At 42.5% G+C, this 6000-nt stretch overlaps 1 protein-coding gene across 1 annotated transcript in view; it reads right to left on the reverse strand.

The window, feature by feature from the left end:
• RDX (radixin) overlaps positions 1–3548 on the reverse strand; it is a 122759-nt gene extending 119211 nt beyond the window's left edge. Inside the window, exon 1 of the mRNA XM_047070638.1 lies at positions 3190–3548. The gene's annotated coding sequence lies outside the window, so the exon portion shown is untranslated. The remainder of the gene's footprint in view (positions 1–3189) is intronic.
• Positions 3549–6000: the final 2452 nt, after the last annotated feature.

A 6000-nucleotide genomic window follows, 5' to 3' on the forward strand; every position in this document is an offset into this window, starting at 1 on the left:
CAGGAGAGATCTTGCCTCCTCTGCCGGGTCGGCCATGAGACGACACGGTGAGAAGGCAGCCGTGGGCAACCCAGAAAGGGGCTCCCTCCAGAGCCATGCCGACGCCCTGATGCTGTCTCCCGAGCTGTGAGAAACGAACGCATACTGTTCCTGTGCCACCCGTGTGTGCTATTCCGTTAGAGCAGCCTGGGCTAGACGTCGTTAGAAGTGGTGATTCGATAAGACTGGTGACTGGGCTCAGGAGGTAAGACTTGGAACACAGGCCTTACGAGACCCACATGCAGGACGTTGGCTTCGTTGACACAGAACTCCCCAAAGGGAAACAACAAAGAGATAAAATGCATTTAAATCTGGACAGCTTATAGGACCATTAATTCAGGTCATGGGTATTTTATTTATTTATTTATTTATTTATTTATTTATTTATTTATATTTTAAAATGTTTATTTGTTCATTAACTTTTTAAAGCTTATTTGTTTATTTTGAGAGAGAGACAGAGAGAGCGAGCAGGGGAGGGGCAGAGAGAGAGGGCGACAGAATTCCAAGCAGGCTCCGCACTGTCAGCACAGACCGCTGCAGGGCTCCAAGTCAGAAACCAAGAGTTCATGACCTGAGTGGAAACCAAGAGTCCGACCCTTAACCTCTGAGCCACCCGGTGCCCCATCCCCCCCTTGTTTTTTTTTTTTTTTTTTTTTACTGTAGGAACAGCCTTTATTGTTTGCGACGGGAAGTGAAAGAGGAGGGGACACGACAGCTCTGGCTCCAGAGGCGGCTCCTTGGACCCTTTCTCTGTCTTGGGAGAGCTATTTATTTTTGAGAGAGAAAGAGAGAGAGAGAGAGAGAGAGAGAGAGCGCGCCAGGAGAGGGGCAGAGAGAGAGAGGGAGACACAGAATCGCAAGCAGGCTCTAGGCTCCGAGCTGTCAGCACAGAGCTGGACGCAGGGCTCAAACTCACGAACCGTGAGATCATGACCTGAGCCGAAGTGGGATGCTTAACCGACTGAGCTGCCTAGGCACCCCAGGACATGGCTACTTTAAAATGTGTATATACCTTTTCTGCTATATATTACTTTTGAAGTAAGACTGATGACATACGACACATACAAAAGCAACAGGAAAACAAACAAAAAGGACAAATAAATGCAAGAAAATGTGAATTACATATTTGCAAACGTTGTACCATAACAAATAAGGCCTGTAAAGAGCTCTTCATTTTCTATCCCAAATATATTCCAAAGAAGTGAATCTGCCATCTGCCAGAGAATTGAGGAACACAGAGGCTGGAGATGATACTCCTTCGGGCCTCCTTTGGAAGCTCCACTGCATTTTCCCCATATTGCACTTCTTAGTGGCAGTTCAAAAAACAAGTGCTATAAATTTGGAAATAGTGTTGAAATCTCTCAGTGGCTAAATGTCTAACAGTAGATCTCAGGGCTTTTAGGACTTTAAAATATCTCTGTCCTGTTTAACTGACTTTTAGTTTAGTTTAATACACAGGCCGTTAAAAAGATATTACTTAGCTGTATTCTTTGCTGATTGGTTGGTTTTGAGAAAGCATAGGCATGTGCGTGTGCAAGTGGAGGAGGGACAGAGGAAGATGAAGAGAATCCCAAGCAGGTTCCATGCTCAGTGCAGAGCCACATGTGGGGCCTGATCCCAAGACCCTGGGATCACGACCTAAGCTGAAAGCAGGAGTCAGATACTCAACCGACTGAGCCACCCAGGCACCCCTGATACATAGGTCATTTTATTTTATTTTTTTTTAATTTTTTTTCAACATTTTTATTTATTTTTGGGACAGAGAGAGACAGAGCATGAACGGGGGAGGGGCAGAGAGAGAGGGAGACACAGAATCGGAAACAGGCTCCAGGCTCTGAGCCATCAGCCCAGAGCCCGACGCGGGGCTCGAACTCCCGGACCGCGAGATCGTGACCTGGCTGAAGTCGGACGCTTAACCGACTGCGCCACCCAGGCGCCCCACATAGGTCATTTTAATGGAAATTGGTACCAACATGTAAGTAGGTCACAAATGCAGAGTTACACAATATAGTCAAAATACATGTTTTGAAACATTTCTATACTCGGTGGCAGTAATGATGACATGTGGTCCAAAAGAGTCTTAAAGCTTGAACTTTATATAGAGATTTGACTATAAATGCTTAGACTGTATACACAACTACAAAAAATACAAAAAAGTTCTCCCAAAGAGGAAAAATGGTCAATTGCACAGCAAACCATCTGATGTATGTACACATTGAAAAGGAGAAATTTTGATATCAGTTCCTGTCTCCTATGGCCCTTGACAAACAGTCTCTTGGATGATGTAATGGTTTTCCCTATACAATTTTAGGAAAATATTTCTATTAACTTTGGAAAGAAATATACTATTTTGTACATAGAGCTGCACAAAGAAATGAAGATCTCTGGTATAAATGACGGTAAATATAAATTTCTATTTTTCCTTAGCTTAGCTGCTCTAAAAGATAACTGATTATCTAAAACAAAGATCAGTTGTATCAATATGTTTTGTTTTTATAGCATATAGTAGAAAGGACGGATGGGTAGAAGTGGAAATATATTGTTGTAAGGCTCTTAAACAATATACAAAGTACTATAATATTATTTGAAGGTGGACTGTGATGAGTTAAAGATGTATATTTAAATCCTAGGGTAAGCACTAAAATTTTTTGAAAATGAGGTAAAAAAATAGTGAGTCTACAGTATATATAAAATGGAACCAAAAAAAAACAAAAAAACAAAAAAACTCAAGCAAAACACTCCAATAATCCAAAAGGAGGCAGAAAGAGATGGAATGAACAAAACAACTATAAAATGGTAAATTTTAATCCCATCTCATAACTACATTAAATGCAAACGTGTAAACACACTAGTTAAATCACAAAAAATTGTTTGGATAAATGAAAAGATTCGATAGAAAAACAGTACCCAAGAATATACTGTCACAAAAAACTCACCTTAAATATAAAGACAAAGCTTAAAAAATTAAATCTAGCTCAATCCACTATGTATTAGGGCAGACAAAAATCCAGCGCTGGTCAGGTATTACTGCCATCCCTTCTCCACCCACAGTGAGATTGCACAAAAATGTACGAACCTGTAGGTAAACAGGAGGCCTGGCCCTGAGTCTACACAGTTGCCACAGCTACATGTGTTCCTTCTACCACTTACCACATGACGCCATTTTCAGTCCCTCCTCAGGTGTCTCCAAGCATCGGCCAGGTAGACAGACATCCTTTATGATGAACTTCTCTACTAACCAGACTTAGCTACAGAGTAGCCTACCTTTACTCTTGGGACTGTAGCACTTGGTGATGTTGGTAACACCCATCTGAGGTCCTAGCCCTCTAAGGCACTGTGTGGGAGCCACTCAAGGGCCCACTATTTGTGGGGTCTGATAGTTTCCCACCCTTCCCAATCTTGGGACTGTCCTTCTTTCCTCAGGTTAGATCCCTCCCTTCTCTTGAATGATTCAGCCCTATCCTCCAATTAGGCTACATTAAAAAATAAAAACATCTTAGCTCTTCCATGGTGACCAAGAAGCCCTAGACTTTTGCTTACAAAGCTCTAGATTTTCTCTGTAAAGGAGGCTGTGATGTGGTGAGGAAGTACCTGTTTATAGGCTAGACTTACATTCACCCATAAATAACAGGAAGACCACCTACAGCCACTTGAAAGATAAAAGCTTATTTTTCTCTCTTAACAAGAAGTACCGGCTTAGGTTCTCTAGGTCACTGCTGTCAGGGTTGATGTATCTGATTCTCCTGACCTTTCTCTCACAGTTACAAGATGACACTGTGGCTCTAGCCATCAATTCTGCATTCAAGGAAGAAAGAACGGGAGAGAGGCGAATAGGCAACATTGATCTCAACTGTTTTCCTTTTTTTAGGAAAGCAGAATCTTTCTCAGCACCCCTCTCTCTCCACCAGCACGCTCCCCTTGTGTCCCAGGGCCATCTCTAGATGCAAGGAAAGATGGAGAAGTATCTTGCTTTTCAGGCTGTAGAGTTAAGGGTACAAATGGACAAGAGGGTTGGGAATAGCTTTTTAGTAGCCATTTAGCATTATCGTCCATCACCCCCCATCTTTCCTCCTGAGTAGGAAACAAGGCCGAGTTATTTCTCAAACACAATGTTCCAGTATTTGTGCCACAGCTGGTTACTACAGAACTGTGAGGTCCAGCACTGCCCATAGGCCCCACGGTACTCCAGTAGGTCTCATAAAGGAAAGAACAGAACATATTGTGCATCAGACACCGGGGGCAAATGGCCAGAAGAGAACAAGGGTTGGAAGAGTTGGGAGTGAAACGGGGCAGAAACACGGAGACACTGAGACAGAGAAGCACACAGAAAGCAACAGCCTGAGGGCCAATGTCTGAGGGAAAGAAATGTCAGATGCCATGTTGTGGCTGGGGCATCAGACCGGTGACTGTCTACACCTACACTGATGGAATGAAGGAATTCTGCAGGCCACATCAAACTCATCTGTCACTGTCATTTTGATCTTATCATACACCCGTACTGCAGTGGGAGAACATGAATGAATTTACACATTACACAATGAAATCTGACATCAACAAAGTTATACCTGACAAATATAGTTTGTTTATAAACTTTAAAAGATACTTTGACATAAATATGAGCAATCCAATAGTTGAGAGATCACTAAGAGTAAAAACACAGAAGCCAAAGAAATTTAGGTAAATTCTCCATTCAATCCTGCATCCCAATTCCATAGATTTCAATTCTGTTTATGCTACAAATCCCTTTTCTTTTTTTTTTAATGTTTATTAATTTTGAGGGGAGAGAGAGAGTGCACATGTGAGCGTGGGGGAGGGGCAGAGAGACAGAATCCCAAGCAGGCTCCACGCTGTGAGTGCAGAGCCTGACACGGGGATAGATCTCATGAACTGTGAGATCATGACCTGGGCCAAAACCAAGAGTCGGAAGCTGAACTGATTGAGGCACCCAGGCGCTCCTAAATTCCTTTCCTTCACATATGCCCAAATCACTGGGAATTGCACCTGTGCACATGTGAACACACACCACAGAACCTGCTTTCTTACTCCCTTTGCTCTTACCAACTAGTTTGTCAATTCAACAAATATGTATAGAGCACCTACTCTCTCCTCATACCTGGCTACTTCCCACACTTTAGAACTTAAGGGAGTCATGATGAGAATTACAGGTGGTGGTTTGGGCTGAGGAGATACAAGAGAAAACATATCCACTCTGGACAGATCTGCAGAGACGTCTCTCCCCCACCCCCCTGAGGTTCTGGAAGCAGAGATCAGTAATAAATCAGGAGGATCAATTACACGTCTAGTTGTGCTGCTATCATGCTGGGTATGTCACAAGACTTCTCTCCATTTCACTGCCTTTTCACGAAGACAAAACTGGTATTATTCCTTTCCTTTCATCTCTCGTGTCCAACTACCTACCAGATCTGTCACACAGATAAATGGGATATTGCTGGTCACATTTCTCTGGGAAAAAGCAAAACCAAACTATACATGAAAAACATTTTTCTTCAATAGAGCTTTTATGTTTACCCCACATGGGTCAGCTCAGAAGGAGGGGTGTGCAACTGTCTTGAGAGCATTAGAGAACTCTGTCACCCACATTTGCACAGCTGCCTTTTCTATTTATAGATGTTCACCAGAACACATATTTGCTTCCTTGTCTGATACCTCATTCTATGTCACATCCATGTATGATCTTATCATCCCTTGTAAATTTCCTTTTTTTTACCATCATCACATTCATTCATATATACCGGATTTGAAGAGTACTTACAATTTGCCAGGCACTCATTGTTCTAGGCACTGAGGACACAAAAGTGAATGAGACAAAATTCCACGTGCTTTTCAATCTTACATCCTAATAGGAGAGATACACAATGAACACACACACACACACACACACAGGCAGTGTCAGGGGGTAATAAGAAGTGGAAAGAAACAAAGCAAGCCAAGAAGGTTGAG

The sequence above is a fragment of the Lynx rufus genome, unplaced genomic scaffold (assembly GCF_022079265.1).
Source record: "Lynx rufus isolate CCGP_SWC_20201006 ecotype Redwood Valley unplaced genomic scaffold, mLynRuf1.p SCAF_9, whole genome shotgun sequence".
Taxonomy (NCBI): domain Eukaryota; kingdom Metazoa; phylum Chordata; class Mammalia; order Carnivora; family Felidae; genus Lynx; species Lynx rufus.